Source organism: Acomys minous (genome assembly GCF_964271855.1).
Source record: "Acomys minous genome assembly, chromosome: 13".
In the NCBI taxonomy this organism is placed as follows: Eukaryota; Metazoa; Chordata; class Mammalia; order Rodentia; family Muridae; genus Acomys; species Acomys minous.
The window spans coordinates 18552046-18570426 of record NC_140495.1 but is presented as its reverse complement, the minus strand read 5'-3'; the positions used below and the strand labels follow the sequence as shown (position 1 = coordinate 18570426).

The window sequence follows — 18381 nt, the reverse complement described above, 5'->3', positions numbered from 1 at the left end:
TTTCTCTATTTTTCTACATAAGCATGGAAATATGACAGTATAGAGCATACATATTTAATATTTTTTGATTTATTATTAGAAATTTCATACATTTGTACAATGTATTTTGAACATATCCATCCATCCTTACCTCTCTCGAACTCCCCCTAGTAGTGCTCCCTATCCATTTGTTTATTAAATTAATGATTCTATTAATTATTTTTTGTTATTGATAACCCCTCAAAATCCAACTAGGGCCACTTATATGTACTTAATGTATGGTCATCTACTGAGGCATAGGCAACCTACTAGTGGCCATGGCCCCCAGAGGAGAGTGACTGTCTCCCAAGCAACCATCCACAGTCAATAGCTCCTCCACCATGGGCAGGGCCCTGGGGACCCAGGTTGGACTTTTGAGTGGCTTGGTTTTGTGTAGATAGCCAAGGCTGCTGCAAGTCGATGTGTGCAACAGCGGTGTCTTGTCTTGAAGTCAACATTCCATAGCTCACTTCCTCATCTTCCATCTCCTTCCATTCCTTCTTCTCGTTCTTCAGCAGTGCTCTTTGATCCTTGGATGAGAAGAGGCTAATAAAAAAAAAAGACTATCAGCTAAGTACGCTAGAGCAGATTTGAAATACAATTCTAGGTCTCATGTAATATTCTTCTCTTGTTCTGTTCTTAATGCCCTACGGAAAAGTTTTCCTGCCACTATATATAGTTGTCCCTCGACATCCATGAGAGACTGGCTGCAGGAACCCCCACAGATACCAAAATGCACACATGTGCTATAAATTACCGTAGTGTTTACATATTACCTGTACACATCCTTCTGGGCATTTTACATAACCTTTAGATTATTTATAATACTCAATGCAATGTAACTGCCATGCAAAATGTTACATGCACTGTTTAGGAAGTGATAAAGAACAAAATGTCTGTTGATGTTTAGTATGGATGAGTTTCTTTCTTTCTTTCTTTCTTTTTTTTTAGATATTATTTTATCCATGTTTCATTGAATCCAAGAACACAGAATGCAACTATAGGAAGGGCCAATGGTGAACAGTCCTTCTGGTTAGATAGATGCATACGTGTGATAAGTCTAAGCACATAGGGGCTGTGTCAGCAGCGTCTCTGCACAAGCATGAAGACCCGGTTCCTAACGCTAGTGCTGAGGTAAAAGCCTGGAGCATGCCTGTAATCCCAGCATGGGGAAGGCACAGGCAGAAGGATGCCTGCCACTCAGTAGCCAGACTGTCTAGCTGGATATAGAAACAAGGAAAACAAATAAGAAAGCTCCTCTCAGAAAAAAAATTAAGAATATTTTTTCTTGGAAAAGAAATGAAAGATGTAATGAAGGATCAAACTGAGGTGCTAGAACTAAAAGTGTCATATTGAAAAAAATTTAAAACTGGAATTATTATATAAAGGTAATATAGAAGACATAAAGGTACCTAAGTGATGTCAAGGTTCTTACTTGCCACCAGAGGTAATAAAGCGTTCATATTGGCAGATTGGCAAATTATGTCTATATATTTAATTCTCAGTACAAGCACTAAACTAAGTACACACACACACACACACACACACACACACACACACACACACACACACACACCCCTCTATCCTTTAGAACAATACATATACGTGGAAATGGAGTGTAAAAAATGGAACAGGAGGTGGAAAGATGGTAAGAGCTAGAACAACAGGAAGTTTGCTGTAAAACAGTGTCTCATAGAAATGGCTGCAAATGAGACTTAACAATGCCAGTATCAATAGACATGCTGGCGTGGAAGTGGGAAATCTCACAGGCTCGTATCCTTGAGCACAGAACTAATGATTGCAGAGAGAAGAATTGGCTTCTCCCAGGGATGCGTTCCCTGCTCGGCTGCCCAGTAGAGTGGTCAGCCGCGAAGCCATCACACACACAAGAATGGACAGTCTATTTTTATATTTGGGCATATATTAATAGTGCAGATATATACAAACACATATGTACATATACATATATATATAAACAATAATCTAGGAAGAAAAGACTATCATGCATGGAGTTTGAGGGAGAAACCTGGGAGGGTCTGGAGGGAGGAATAGGAAGGGGAAAGACAATATAACTATATTTCAATTTAAAATGTATTACGGATATTTAGAAAAGTCTTCCAGAAATTCACAGGAAGGCATGGAGAGAGAAACATGTCAGGAAAGAGAAAAATTTAAAAATGATGGGCTTAAATCTCAAAATAACAAAAATTATATATCAGCGTGTATATGAAAATATGTTCTCACTGTGGTTTTAATTTTCATTTTATTATTAACTGATAGTACTGAATCTACACTCATGTTCTTGACATCACAGTTTGATATTCAGCATAATTTCTATTCATCTCTTCTATTTTCTAGCTTTAAAAAAGTTTTTAAAATTAGCATATGTTAATTATACATAATGGGTTTCATTATGGTATTTTCAGACACGTACATAATGTATTTTGATTATATTCACTTCACTATTAACCTCTTCTCCATCCCTTTGTTCTTCCTTTTCCCAACTAGAGCCTTTCTGGTTTTCTTATACAACAACGTCTTCTTCTTCTTCTTCTTCTTCTTCTTCTTCTTCTTCTTCTTCTTCTTCTTCTTCTTCTTCCTTTCTTCTTCCATCATCATCATCATCATTTTTGTGTGTGACCTGATACATTTCATCAAGGGTACTTACAATGCATGGATGAGGAATGATTACAGATGTGTGGGTAACTTACCGGTGGCTACAATAGTGAAGAAAATGTCAGTTTCTTTCTCAGCGATGATCAACTGCATCCTCAGGCAGGTGTAGGGCCTCATCACTAGCCTACCCAGCCTTGTGCAGATCTTCTGCAGTTAATCATAGCTGCCGTGAACCAAGGGTGCAATGACCATGCCATGCCTGGATGCTGGAGTTCTGCAACATTCCACCGCCTCCTCCATGGTGTTCCCTGAACCCTGGAGGCAGTGCCGCAGATCTTCTTAGTCATGTACCCTCAGCATTGTGAGCAGCCATGAGTCTCTGTAGTGACTTCTGCCCATTACAGAACCCAACAGCTCTGACCAAAGCTGACAGGAGCAGTGATCTGGGACAGAAACACAACAATCCAGGAGACAACGTGACAGGCATATTGCTTCCCCTTAGCAAAATAACCATAGTGGCTTCCCAGCTGGAACCTATGATCTACCTAGCTATGGGCTTTTGACCTGGTTAACAGTACCAGATATGAATTCCTTTTTGTGGAGTGGGGCTTACACCCTAGCTTGGCTTATTATATAGTTTTAAATGATTTTATGTTGGAAGTTTGAAAGTTCTTTGTATAATCTGGAAACAGAAACCTTGTCGGATATACAGCTCAATATGTATTTCCTAGTGTTTAGTTCATGTTCAAACATTACTCCCCAGTGCTTACCTCATGTTTTTACTGTCGTTACAACATATTCCACAGGACAAAAGGTTCTTGATTTTGATGTAATGCATTTAGCCTTCATACAGATGGGGAATTTAACACTTTTTCTTCAAATAATTTGTAAACTCATTAGCTGGAAAGTTTAAAAAAGCTAGAGATAGCAGCACTTCGGGAAGATGGGTTGTGGCCAGCAATGTTTTAGGAAAGGTATATAAATAAATCCCACAGAGAAAGGATGGACCATTAACAAAAACAGCACAATAATGAATAATTTCTTTTTTTAATTTCCATCACACCAGTGAATGGAGGTACCATATTTTATTTATCCAGCGAGGGATTTGAATCATATGGTAATTAGGAACAAAGCTGTAAAAATATACATGTGAGTTTTAGAATGTACAAGAAATACTTGGAGCCAGGTTGCTGGATCACATGGTTATGTGCACACTTAACTTTCTAAATGCCTGCTCAATGGATTCCTGTAAGCTATGTACACAGAGCATCACCACCCGCACTTGGTATTGGGATTATTGTCAATTTTTCACTTTTATTGTGTGTGATGTGGAATCTCATGGTGTTTGTTGGAAGGCATGTGTTTGTATTGGGAATGGAGCCCAGGGGCCACACTAGAGAGGTGCTCTACAATGGAGCTGCCTCCCTATTCCTCAGTGCAGCGTCAACTTTCAGTTTTCTAGTGTAGGAAGATTTTGAGCAACAATTTAGATGGATAATTGCTTAACATCTGTCTGCTTTCTTTGGTATAGTATTGTTTCATCTCTTTTATTTATTTTTTTGTGAATTTCTTATCTTCTTGTTGATGCATTGTGAGTGTTGATTACATTCATTGGCTAAGAGCCCCAGGTCAGAGATAAAGTTGTAAGTCCTTCACTGGGCATGTGGCTTATCTTTTCATTATGTGCACTGTGCCTTTCCCTGGAGAGCAGAATCACACAGCAAAAATTATATGCTCTTATTATGGCCAATTCATCCATTGTTTTATTAATTGTGTTCTTGGTATTGGAGTTGAGATGCTTGCTTAATCCTGTGCCAGAAAAGAAATCTGTTATATATTCTTTTAAATGTTTTTTAAAGCTTATTTTTTTTTTTTTTTGCTGTTATGTATATTATCCATTCTGGGTTAGCTTTTTCACAGTGTGTGAAGTACAAGTCAAGTTGTTTTAAATATGGATATGCAACTATTATTAGTCCACCATCTCTCTAGCTATAGCAATATTTTTCCTTAATATTTTCGGTATATTTTTATTTCTCATTTCACTTCTACAACTTTGATTTGGTTACCCCAATTTTAGGTCTTTTCAGCATGCTTGCTTTAATTTACTCACTTTGGCATTTGTTCACTTAAACACTTAGCTCACATTATTTTGTATCTGATAATACATATGATTTTATACCCTAACTCATGATGGTTTCTATTTTTGCGCATTGGTAATTTTATACTGTGATATCATGTTTAATTGATCTTAGTTTTTGAGGTGGCCCTGAGATGGAGTTGCTGTCATTTGAGGGCTGCTTGAACTTCCTCTGAGAAACTGACCCTGATATAGATACGGGGTGTAGGTCTTCGATCCCACCTTGCTTTAGGTTTAATTTCTCTTGTTTGGTGATGGCCTTGATATTTTGCCCTCAACTAAATGCTGACTTTTGAGCTTTCTTATTCAACATTCTGGTTACAGCTTTCTGTTTCCCACCTTGCCTTCACCTAAGCTAAACTATTTAGTGTTGTGCCTCGCTTTGCCATGAGCTCAGCAGTGGTTTGGAAGGATTGGTTGCATAATTCAATCAGGATCTACTTATATTTTAATCAGTGTGCTTTCCAGAATATTTATTAGCCCTACTGTAGACAGCAAGGGGTCTGTTTTATCCCTTTATATTTTCCTTTTTTAGTACCATGCCTGGAAGCGGTCACAAATGTCATTGTCTGTGTATTTTAGCTCTATTTAGTGATGATAAAAAAAACATGTGATTTAGGATCAAGTCCAAAATCTCAGTTGCCTTTTGCCTGCCTCTCTAAATGCAATGTCAGTCAATCATCTTCAGAAGACCATAAAAAGAAACATTCTGGAAACAAGTAAAGGGATTGCAGAGCCCAAGTGGTTCTCCATCCTCCCTTGGGATGGACAACAGCAACTTCATTTTACTTGGTCATCACGATAAAAAGAAAACTATGCTACCCGTAGTATGATGCCTCTGAGTCTTCTGGGTATTTGGCTTCTATGAAACTGAATTATAGCTGACAAGTGGGAGTCTGGAAACTTCTTTCTATAGTAGAAATGTAAATGTCTTCCATCTTAAAGAATCCACAAAGGGCAACCAAGAACTGACTCCAGGATAGATTGTACACCATCTTGAAATTGTAGTCAGAGCACAGAGCTGTAGTACCAGTTCAGTGACACTTGTAATAAGCAAGATTTTTTTTTTCTTCAATGTGTTTTGTATTTGGTCTTTCCTAGGATCTATCTTGTTCAGCACAGAGCTGGTGTTTCTTTCTAAATTGAAAGCCAGGTCTTCTTTCTTAAGAAAAGAAATGTTAATCAGTTGAGTATTAATTTGTGCTCGAGATTTTCATCACATCTCTGTTCCCTCTTCCCATGAAAGAACAGAAAGAGCTCAAGTTTCTAATAAAGACAACACTCACATTTTTCCCAAGTGTGAAGTGTTGCCATATGGTTATCAGATGAAATACAGAGTGCTTAAAAAAAAATCACCAGGGAGATCCAAGATGGCGGCACCTAGAACATACAGTTTCTGAATAGCAGGACCACAGTGACTACAGAGTGAGTGAGAGCCCTTGATGTGGACTCCAAAATGCCAGCCTTTCTATTTCCTAGGTGAGAGGAGAGCCCATGGGTGCTGGGAACAGTGGTTCCAGCCTCTGGCCACCTGGCTATTCCTGCCATCCTGGAGAAAGCTCCCAGCTTCTAAGGCACACATTTCCAGCCTCTGCCACCCAACTCCCAGGATCCAGGGAAACAGTCTCAGCCTCCAATCCATGGCTCTACCCATCTCCCCTGAGGAGACTGGCCAGACTTTAGGAGCATACAGGATCTTACTCCAAAATGGTGGCACCAGCTCACGTGGTGTCTCTGCAGCTTGAACTCAGAGATGAGGGAGAGAGCAAGTGGAGGGGCTGATGAATTCAGGAGTTAACACAGAAGGGGAGGGCTCATGGGTTCCTGAAAAGACCTGCTGTTCCTCAGGATAGTACAGGCTAGAAACTCCCACTCCAATTGCCTGCCTGTGAGTCTAGCTGGGACATAGCCACCTGAAGAGAATGGTGGGATATTCCCCAAGATCCAGCAGCCAGTCCACAACCGTATGTACCATCCTGAGGAGGGCTTCTCCAAGAACATCCAGCCTCCTGGCCAGCGCTTTTCCTGCACCGCCAAGAAGTCCAGCAGGCACCAGGAGATGCTTATAAACATACAAGAGGCCTACAGATTACCAACTAGATTAGATCAGAAGAGAAAATTCTCCTGCCACATAATAAAAACACTAAATGTACAGAGCAAAGAAAAATATTAAAAGCTACAAGGGGAAAAGGCCAAGTAACATATAAAGGCAAACCTATCAGAATCACCCCTGATTTCTCAACAGAGACTCTAAATGCCAGAAGGGACTGGACTGGTAGATGTCTTGCAGACCCTAAGATGTCGTCCCCAACTACTATACCCAGAAAAACTTTCATCATTATAGAAGGAGAAAACAAGATATTCCTTGACAAAATTGAATATAAATAAGTCTATGCACAAACCCAGAAAATACTAGAAAAAAAAATTCCAACCTAAGAAAGTAAACTACACACAAGAAAACAGAAGAAATAATTCCACTGCAGCAAAGCCAGAAAAAGAGAAACACACAAAAACACTACAACCACTAACATCAAAGTAACAGAAGCTGGCAATCATTGGTCATTAATATCTCTCAATGTCAACAGACTTAATTCACCAATAAAAAGACACAGAAGCAAGCTGGAGTACCCATTCTAATATCTAATAAAATAGACTTTCAATAAAAATTAATCAAAAGAGATTAAGAAGGACACTTCATACTCATCAAAGGAAAAATCCACCCAGGTGACATCTTAATTCTGAACATTTATGTCCCAAATACAAGGGCGCCCACATTTGTAGAAGAAACCTTACTAAAGATTAAATCACACATTGATTCCCCACACATTAATACTGCCTGAGACCAAGTCTCAAGTGATAGCACATGCTGGCTAGGATGTGGATAAAGGGGAACACTCCTTGATTGCTGGTGGGAGTGCAAACTTATACAACCCCTTTGGAAATCAATCTGGGGTTTTCTCAGAAAATTGGAAATAGTATTACCTCAAGATCCACCTATACCTTTTGGATGTTGGTCTGGTGATATGTAGTCTGATGCTAATTATTGGCTCCCAAGGTCTAGTTGCTACCCGGAGGAGCACATTCTCATGTGCATTGTCCTGGTTGTGTAAACCTTGCCCAAGAAATTATTCCTGTTTGACTAATAAAAAGCCAGTACTAGGACAGGGCAGGAGGAAGGTTATTGAGCTTGGGCAGAGAAAAATCTTGGGAGAAGCAGACAGGTACCAGAGGAGGAAGAAGGAAGAGGATCTCTATGGGACCGGAAAGAGCCCTTTGGGCCCACAGGAGGAACTTTGAAGTTTTGTATGGAAAGACGTGACCCAGATGAACAACATTAACAAGTATTTTGGCATTATGGATGGGAGGTAGCCCAGATAGAAACTGTTAGAACAGATGGCATGGGATAGGGAATGGAAGATAATGGAAGGTATTTTAGGTGCTTAATATCTGCCATGCCTCAGGTGAAATAAGGCTACTCTAAAATATATCAGGTGTCTATGTCTTTATCGATTGTGAAAGCAAATAGATAATACCACTGTAAAAAGTATAAGCCTAATAATAAACATTATTTAGGCCATACCATCAAATAAACAACAACATACACCACTTCTGGGCATATACGCAAAAGATGCTCCACAATTTCACAAGGACATTTGATCAACTATGTTCATAGCAGCTTTATTCATAATAGCCAGAAACTGGAAACAACCTAGATGTCCCTCAACTGAAGAATGGATAAAGAAAACACAGTTCATTTACACAATGGAATACTATTCAGCTATTAAAAACAAAGAAATCTTGAAATTTGCAGGCAAATGGAAAAGATCATGCTGAGTGAGGTAACCATGACACAGAAAGACACACGTGCTATGGACTCACTTATAAGTGGATATTAGCCATATTTTACAGGATAACTATACTACAAATCATGGGCCCAAAAGAAACTTAGTAACAAAGAGGGCCCAAGGGAGACCCTCCTTGAATCTCACTCAGATAATGGAAATAAAATAGATAGTGGAAGAGGAAGTAGAGAGGGAGCTAGATAGGAGAGTATGGGGAGGGAAATGAGGAGGGGGTCAGATGTTGGAAGAGTGGGAAGGGGAGGTTTGAGGGCCGGGAGAGAAGGGAGACTGAAGGCAGCATCACTGGACAAGATGGAGGCCTGTGGCACGGTTAGGCTTGAGGGAGGATATTGGGTTGTCTCTAGCCGAGCCTCCTAGCAGAGGGAAGGAGGCCACCTTCCAGCCAAGCAGGACTTGTAGTGGCGGGAGGGGAACACCAAATACACCTACAAAACCTTTGACCCAAAAATTTACCCTGCCTACAAGATGTGCAGAGATGAAGATAGAGATGGAGAGAATGACCAACCAATGCCTGGCCCAACCTGAGACCCACCCCATGGGGAGAGAGCCAAGCCCTGATACCATTAAGATACTCTGCCACGGAGCAAGTAGCTGGGGCAAATGACAACTACACACATGGGAATACCAAAATGGTACTGAGTTTATAATCTTGTAAATTATATAATTAAATAAATATCAAAGTTTAACCTGGCCAAAAAAAAAATACTCTGCTATGTTTACAGACAGGAGCCTAAGAACCATTCTTTGAGAGGCCCCACAGAGCACCTGATTGAATTAGATGCTGAGAGTGACAGCCAACCATTAGGCGGAGCTCGGGGAGTCCTGTGGAAGAGTGGGAGGGAAGGATAGAAAGACCCACAGGGGACAAGAATGCTGCAAGAAGACCATCAGAGTCAACTAACCTAGACACGTGAGGGGCTACAGAGGTGGAAGCACCAACCAAAGAGCATGCATGGACGGCACCTAGGCCCCTTACACTATGTAATCTCTGGGCAGTTTGATCTTCATGTGGGCCCCCTAGTAAGTAGAGCGGGTGCTGCCCTGTTGACATGGACTCTGTTACCTGCTTTCAATCACTTCATCCTAACTGGGTCTTCTTGCCTGGCCTCAGTGGGTGAGGAAAAGTTCAGTCCTGATATGACTTCATGTGCTGGGGTAGGTTGGTAGGAGAGGGCTCCCTGTTTATTAGGACATGGAAAATGGGATAGGGAGAAGAGGAGGGAGGGGGCTATGATCAGGATGTAAAGTAAATACAGACATTTTTAAAAACCCACCACCACCACCACCACCACCACCAACAACAACAACAACAACAATAATCCAAGCAACAAACAAACAAGATGAGTCTTGGGAAAAACCAAATACAAAACACAGTGAGGAAAAAAAAATCCTGCTCATTAGAAATATCACCAAACTGGACAAAGCTCTATGCTTTGACTACAACTTCAAGATGGTGCACAGATGTTGGAGGACCCTGCTAGTAAGGTGAGAGTCCACCATGTCTAGATAGCTCTCTGGGCTCCACCTAATATGGAGGACTTCCTTTCTCAGTGGGGCTTCCTCTTCTCTGCCCAACCATATTTGGAGGATGTCTCTATGCACGGATGCCTGACCTTATTTGGAGAATGACCCTGCCCAAAGTTTCCACTCTTTCCTTCCTGCTCATATGGTAATTTGGTACAGTTCTGACCAATTAGCCTTTTCTTCCAGTATGCTAATCAGGTACTATGTTGTAACTAATCAGTCCTTCCTGCCTGTAACCCTAAGAACCCTTATATACCTCACGCTTGGAACAATAAAATAAGGTGTCTCTCTGAAGCTGACTCCTGGAAATTTTCTCCATCACACTTGGTGCCTTCTGAACCTTGTTTGCCATTCCTGCTTCCTTTGTCTTCATGGACTGGTGGACAATGATCTGGAGGGAAGAGAAAACCACTCACAGAGTCCACCTTAGAATCAATTCTTGGTTGCCCAGACAACAAGAACAACAGTGAAAAAACCAAGCAACCCTAGTCAGAAAACATGTATATGGTGGTTTGAATGTGAATTTCTCCTATGGGCTCTAGTGTTTGATACTTGTCACCCCCCTACTGATTGGTGGAGCTGTTTGGGAAGGATTAGAAGGTGTGACCTTGCTGGACGTAGGCTTTGATCCTCATAACACTCCCAATTTTCTCTCTCTGTTTTGTGCTTTTTGTTTGAAGAAGATGTGAGCCCCCAGTGCCTACTCCCAGCATACAGTTTCTGCCATCTGATCCACCATCATGGATTTTTATCCATCTGGAACTACAAGCCCAGATAATTATTTCTTCTATAAGTTACTTTGTTCATGGTGTTTTATCACAGCAATAGAAAAGTAACTAATAAAATGTGAAATGCATTTTAAAAATGTATTATATTTTTATCTTATGTGTATGAATGGTTTTGCCTCCAGGTGTGTATGCCCAGTGCTGGAGGAGGCCAGAAGAGGGCATCAGATTCTCTGAAACTAGAGTTATATATACAGTTGTAAGTTACCATGTAGGTGTTGGAAAAGGAACCCAGGTCCTTATGCAAAAACAAAGGACAGCAAATGGTCTTAATTTCTTGTAGTAGAAATTTTGGGTATGTTATGTAAACATGTTTTTGTTCTGATCCCAAGTGTGTGGGATTGTGAAACTGACTTTAACTTATCCAGAGCTGATAACGGCCTCATGAGAGAGCACATGATCTTTGTCAGCTGGGAACTGCCTTGCTTGGGGGTGGGGTGGGGAGTGTGGTCTTTGCCAGCTGGAAAACATCCTTGTGTGGACTCTGAGAGGGTATAAATAGGAGCTGAAATGGAGAAAGAGCTCTTCAAAATGTTCCTAGAGAGAAACGCTTCTGAGAAAGCTTCAAGCAGGCTGCTGGTGATTTGTTCTGCGGTTGCTGTCTGCTATTTGCTGATACAGTTGCTGTTTGCTGTTTACCTAGGCTGCTGGAATCCTGAGGATGAAGAATCACCTGAAGCAACTAAGTCTAAAAAGGTCTACAACCCCTGCCCCTACTAACCTTCTTTCTCTCCTATTTAGGGCCACTGGGTTGGAAGAGAGGTAGAGGCATTAAAGGAACCACAAATAAGGTAAGTTGCAAAAACAAAACAGAACAAAACAAACAAACAAACAAACAAAAAAACAAAATCACACATGCTGATCTCTTTCTCCAGGCCCCATGCCAAAAACCTTTAAAAGTTTATCTCGAATATTTACCACACTTGTACAAAGTTGAGGCTTGATAACCATGTGGGAGTTTGAATCCCTGTGTCTTGTTCCCGAGTCTAGACACTTCAGCTCTGCATTGTCCTTGACTCCACAAAGGATGTGCAGGAGTCTGCCTCACTTCCCTCTCTAGGGAAGGAGCCTCAGCTCTCCTAGGACCAAGGTCTCTGCACACAGCCAAGCAGGAGCCTCAGAAAATTGTCAAAAGGCTCGAATACCCCGGGGAGATAAGAGAGAAAATCTTATGTCCCCTGGCCATTTCCTGCTCCCTTGGCTTGACACATGGCATGCTCAGAACCACAAAACCTATACATGGCACATCTAGGGCAAAATTAAGAAGAAGCTGTTCCCCTCAAGCCCTTTCATAGCAATTTTCATAGTTATCTCTAGCTTTTTTGTGCAAATGTTTCATAACTTAGTAATCTTTTAAGTTACAGAAAAGTATGATGTCTATTTTTTTTATAGTTTTAACAGCATGGACATCTTTATTTTAAATAAAGCTATAGATGTGGTCAACTGATACTTGAAATAGTTAAACATAGCTTCCTAGTGTGAACCAATCTGTGGGGACTGGCCCTTTCCAGACAGAAAGCTGTGTATAGAGATCTGATGTAGCCTTTCCATTGGTTCAGTATAGTGATAACAGTGACAGATGATGCGAAGGGAAATAATGCCAGTGGGTGGGATGTCACTGCAGCTCAGACATTGTGAAAAAGCCTGGGCACTTTAAATACAGCCTATACATTTTTTTCTGCAACATCTTTATCTTGTTTGCATTTTATCTTTCTTTAAATGACGTCCCCCTTTCCGCTAAAAATAAGCTTAGCCTTATGCTAAGCAATATAAACATATGACTTATCAAGTTTGAAATCAAGTTTGGTAAGTCATACGTTTGTTTTAAGGAAACATTAACTCATAAACAGTTTAAATTCAAAAATATTTCTGTGCGAACAACCCCAACTCAGGAGTATAGCCAGGCTTGTATGCACACAACAGTTTGAGAAATATTGGCTTAGAGCAGGGGTCTGCAAACTTCAAATGGCTTCTCAAAGAAACTAACTTTTGTGTACATGGTCATGCCCTTTCACTGCTGTACTGTTGAGTAGGTGCTATAGACAACACTTACGTGCTATAGACACTGCCTGTCCTACAAAATTGGACATGTTTAATAAATGACCATTTAGAACAAGGGTGGCAGATACATTCTTAGTTTGAGTTTATCCATTTCCACAATCAGATCTTTCTTTTATTTTTTTATTTTTAATGTGTATGTGATAGAGTGTGTATGTATGTACATATGTGTGTATGTGTGTGCATGTGCATATATACATATGTGTGCATGCATGAGCAGGCCACAGATTGACTGTATCTTTTTATATCTCTACTTTATATATTGAAGCAGGGTCTCTAAATTGAACCCAGAGCTCACCGATGAGTTAGTCTAGCTAGCCAGTGAGCTCCAGACAGCCTTTGCCACTGGAGTCAGGGATTACAAGTGGGCCACCGTGCCTGTCTGACTTTTTCACTATGTTCTGAGAACGTGACCACCTGTCCTCACACTCGCAGGGAGCATCCACTGAGACCTACTCATTAGGAGTATCTTTCACGAGATGAGGATGCTTTGCTTATGCAGGCTGGGACCCACAAGGCTGATCAGGCTTCACTGTACCTCTGCCAACCCAAGGAAGATGCACTTAGATCCTCTGTCTCCTTGTTCCGGAGCCAGCTGGACTGAATATTTCTGCACTTACCCTCTTTCCAAAGATCAGAACAGTAGCAACACAAAGTGAGGCTTGAAACTTGAAAGCTGACTGCAAAACCCAACACTGGTGTATCTGCCATTTTATCTCCCATATCTACATACCCAGAAGGTATAGGAAGCTTCTGTTAGACTTTAAGCTGGCATGCAGTCTTTATCATGCAAAATAGAGAAAGGAAACCATGGAGCTTTGTCATCCAATGGTATGCTGTCTGGAAAAAAATTTTCAACCATATATATGTGTAGTTCCTACGTATAAGCAAGTAAGAGTTGCCAGTTTTGAATACTAAAGCAAAATGACTATGTGTATGTACATTAGCAATTGCTCTGGAAATATATTTTATTTCTCTTACTACTCTGTGAGTCTGTGCATATGACCCACATACTCTCAGGAGGTACATACATATAATTAGCAATTTTGGTATCTTTAAGAATCCAATTATGTTATGTGAATATTTTTTTTGTTTTAATCCCAGGTGTGGGACATGGGGGCTCCTTCATATTGTCCACAGCAGGAAACCATTTGCCTTGTGTGCAGTCTCTGAGAGAGGCTCTTTGCTAGCTGCAGAGAGATTAATTCTGAGGACTCTAGAGGAGGAATCAATGCCAGGCCCAGGGAAAGTTGGCCGCTCTCAGAAAGAAGAAGGCTGCTGCTCTGATTGCTGTTTAGCTGGACTGCTGGCTATCTTGATGACTAAGGTTGGTATTGCCCCAAAGAACCAGATGACCTCAATCAGCTGTAACTAAGTTAGGGAGACCTACGTCCCCTTTCCCTTCTGCCCTTAATTCTCTCCTACCTAGGGTTGGGGGATTGTAAGAGAAGTAGAGGTGTAAGGAACCCAGTAAAATAGTTTTTTAAAAAGGTGCAACACACACACACACACACACACACACACACACACACACTTTAATTTTCATTTTGGTACAAGGTCTCATGGAGCCCAGGCTGTCCTCAGTCATGCTGTATATATGAGCTATCTACCCCAACCTCCAGGATGCTAAGGTTACAAGTATGTGCGATTGTATCTAGTTTATGTGGTGTTGGGGATCAAGGACAGGGCTTTGCGCACACTGAACGGGCACTCTACCAACTGAGCTAGAGCCATAGCCTCTCCTCTCATTATTGGTACGTAGACTTATTAAACTACACGTGCCTTCTACGATGTATGCGTGTTGAGATGGAGGCTCAGATTTAAGAAACCAAACAAGACTAGACCAGCTGTACAGTTCTCTGGAGGAGTTCTCTCTGGGGTATCTCAGTCTCCCACACATCTGGTCGTCACGTTTTGATGTAGCATCTTGCTGACCTTTCCCTGCGGCTACTTCTTTATCTGCCCTTGCAAAACAAGCTCAGGTCCCACAGCATCAGGACCCCGTGTTTCTTTCAGCTCAGCACTTCCCCCCATTTCTCGGGACAGCATTTGTTTTGTGTGGGAAAAGCAGACACATCAGTGTTCGTTCTAAGGATTCTGTATCCCAGAGCAGAGACCTTTGCAGGACCCTTTGCTCACATAGGTCGTGGGTACAGTTTATGGGTTACCAAGTTTGGCAGGGGCTTTTCCATTGGTGCTATAACCAAAGGGTAGCAGGGGGGTAGGGTCAAAGCAGAGGGGTCAATATGACCCTCATAGCCTAACCAGGGGCGTTGAGTAATAATCTCTAAATTTGGCAGAGACATATGTGTTGGGTCCTCATAAAGAAGCCTCTGGTTATGTATCCCGCGCATGGGAGGCGGCGTGGGATGGATGCACCAGCATCTCTAAGATCAGTGTCATCTGGAGGAGGGCTCAGCCTCACCATGGGCTCAGCCACGGTCTAGCAGCCTCCCTACTTGTCCAGAGACTCTTGAGCTATAATAAGGTCCAAATGTTCTTTACATCTTTCTTTTTTTTTCAATTCCTTCAGCTTCACATAGTTCATAGAATCCTTGAATGTGGAAGTGACAAGAATATTATTGTTATCTGCTTCAGCCCTTGCATTCTTTTAAAAAATATTTATTAAGTTGTCTATTTACTTTTCATCTCAATTGCATCTCCTCCTCCCTCCTCTTCTCCCAGTCTCTCCTTCTCATCTCCCCTTCCCCGCATCTACCACTCCTCTCTTTCTCCTTAAAAAAAAAAAAGAGAGAGAGAGAGAGAGAGGGAGTCCTCTCATGGATATCAGCCAGCCTTGGCATATCAACTTGCAGTAGGACTAGGCACATCTTCTCCTACTGAAGATAGACAAGACAGCCCAGTTAGGGCAAAGGGACTCAAAGGCAGTCAATGTAGTCAGAGGCAGCCCTTGCTTTCACTGTTAGGAGTCCCACACGGAGACCAAGCTGCACAGCTGTTACACATGTGCAGAGAGCCCAAGTCTGTTCAGTGTAGGCTCTCTGGTTGGCAGTTCAGTCTCTGTGAGCCCCTATGGGCCCTGATCATCAACTCTCGTATTCTATTTCCAGACAGAAACCGATGTCCAGAGAAAGCCACTTCATTGTCCAAGAGTGGCCCCCGAAGGCCGCGTTGTCTCCCTCTTCCCTGCCCCTCACCACCTTTTCTTCCTTCCCTTTGTTCTCCCCCCTCTCCCTTCTCTTTGAAAATACATATTAAATAACTCCTATGTCGTCTACATGGTAGGTGGGAAATGTCAGTGAACCAAATGGCTTAGGATCCCTGTTTTCATGAACCCTACATGCTTTTGGGGGGCAGTAGATACAGAAGAACATGTACCTGGGTAATTATATCACGTGATGCAGTTGAATTATTGTGATGGGGGAAAATCAGAGCATAACTGCTAAAGGTAGGAGAAAGGGTGGGGTTTTCAACAGGGTGCTCAGGGTCCAAGATTTATTCTAGAATTGGAGCCTGCCATGTGAGTATCTGGGAGAAGTGTATTCTAGGTAGAGGGACCAGCTGGTGCAAAGGCCTCAAAGTGGGAGTGCATCTGATGGGCATAGCAAAGAGCCCAAGAGACTGGCGAGAGCAAAGGAAGAGTGCAAAGTGGGAGATGAAATCAGGGAGGTTGCAAGCTTCCAGTCCCATTGCACTGGACTGTAATGGAACTGGCTTTTATTGTAGGTAGGGGAGGAAACTACTGGAGGGCATACTAGCAGTGGGATATTTATAGAGGATAAGCGTAATGCATCTGCTGTATGGATATAGATTGTAAGAGGGCAGTTATTGGGGGAATCCAGGTGGGATTCCTCGCACAGAAAGAAAGGTGATTATATTGTGCATGTGGATTGAGCTGTGCTGAGATGAAAAGAGAAATACCATGAATAATCCCAGAAATTTTGACCTCAGGAAAGATGGAGACATTATTGGCTGGGATTTCTACCTCTTGCGTCTGGATGGACCAGGTTTGAGAGTCAAAACCAGTTCAGTTTTAAACCCATGGACAGTGAAAAATCTCTGGGTTAGCCAAGGCAAGGTAAGCAGGAATCAAACGCCGAGTCCTGGAATTAATAGAGAGCCCGTGGCTGAATACGTGAAGTGAATGTTATAGAGTGCTCAGATCCACGAGACTGGATGAAGTGGTCAAGACAGTGTGTGAAAGAGGGAGAAAGAGGCGAGGGTGATGGTTGATCTGACTGTCACCTTCAAGGGACTTTAGAATCACAAATGGATGGAGACAAATCTCCAGGCGTGTCTCTGAGGAATTCCCTGGACTAGTTTAGTTGAAGTGGGAGAGCCATCGTGAATGGAAGTGGTACTATTTCTTGATTGAGTGTCCATGATTGAGTAAAAAAGAGTAATAATCTGAACGCACGCACATCATGGTCCTCTGCTTCCTAACCGTGGACATGTGACCAGCCATTCCTGCTCCTGTTGCCACACCTTGCTAGGTAGGAGAAACTGTACTCTCCGGAAACATAAAATTCTTCCTTCCTAAAGTTGTCTTGTTGGGTATTTTGTTGCTGTACCGAGACAAGCAATTAATGTAGTAACCAAGGTCCCAGCCCTGGCACATCACAATTTTAGGAGTTCAGAAAACAGAGAAGCCTAGGGAAAAAAAAGCGAGATAATAAGACCTAGCCAGTAGCAGGAAGCCAGAAAAATGTGCTGACCTCGACCCCAAGGGAACAGTGCAATTAAAACAGTGGGAGTGAGGAGTTTGTGAATGTTGCTGGTGGATCAATGGAGATGTGGACAGAGGCTGTATTACTGTGCCAGGGAGCTGTGATTGGGAGAGCAGCAGTGGGGAGGTCTGGGATGGAATGGATTTCTGCAATATGCCTGGCCCCAGCAAGGTCAGAAGCTATGTGAGACAAAACAAAGCCAGCTGAAGCTGTTTGACAAAGCCTTTGTGCTGTGGATGGAAAGTAATTCCTCTGGCAACAGCATTAGCAATAATAATAAGTATTATTAATTGTAACCGTACTGATGACAATAATTATAACATTAGCTAAATTTGCCAGAGAACCATCTATATGCCAAGGTCTTTATAGAAATGAGCTCTTTGGTCTTGAGAACCATTGAGTAATGCAGGCGTTTCAATTCTTATATTTTTAGAAGTCAAGACTATGGTTATAGAAATCACACACATATTAATAATGGAACTGGGATTTGAACCAAACATATGAGATATGCTCCCCCTGCACCTTCCTTGTGTTTGCCCTAGGGAACTGCTGTGAACGTCACACCTCTTCTTGGGAGATAAAGGTGTTGGAAGGTTTGGGTGTCAGGGATTCTGAGGGCTGAAAAAAAAAAAGGCAAATTACTGATGGCTCTCTTTCCTAATTTTGCGGTCTAGAAAGTGAAGGTAATATGA

The 18381-nt window shown here is 41.8% G+C and overlaps 1 long non-coding RNA gene across 1 annotated transcript in view; it reads left to right on the top strand.

Annotated features, from left to right (window-relative positions):
* Positions 1 to 11837, top strand: part of LOC311581869 — a 96342-nt gene extending 84505 nt beyond the window's left edge. Inside the window, exon 5 of the long non-coding RNA XR_014773900.1 lies at positions 11685 to 11837. This is a non-coding gene — a long non-coding RNA (uncharacterized lncRNA). The remainder of the gene's footprint in view (positions 1 to 11684) is intronic.
* Positions 11838 to 18381: the final 6544 nt, after the last annotated feature.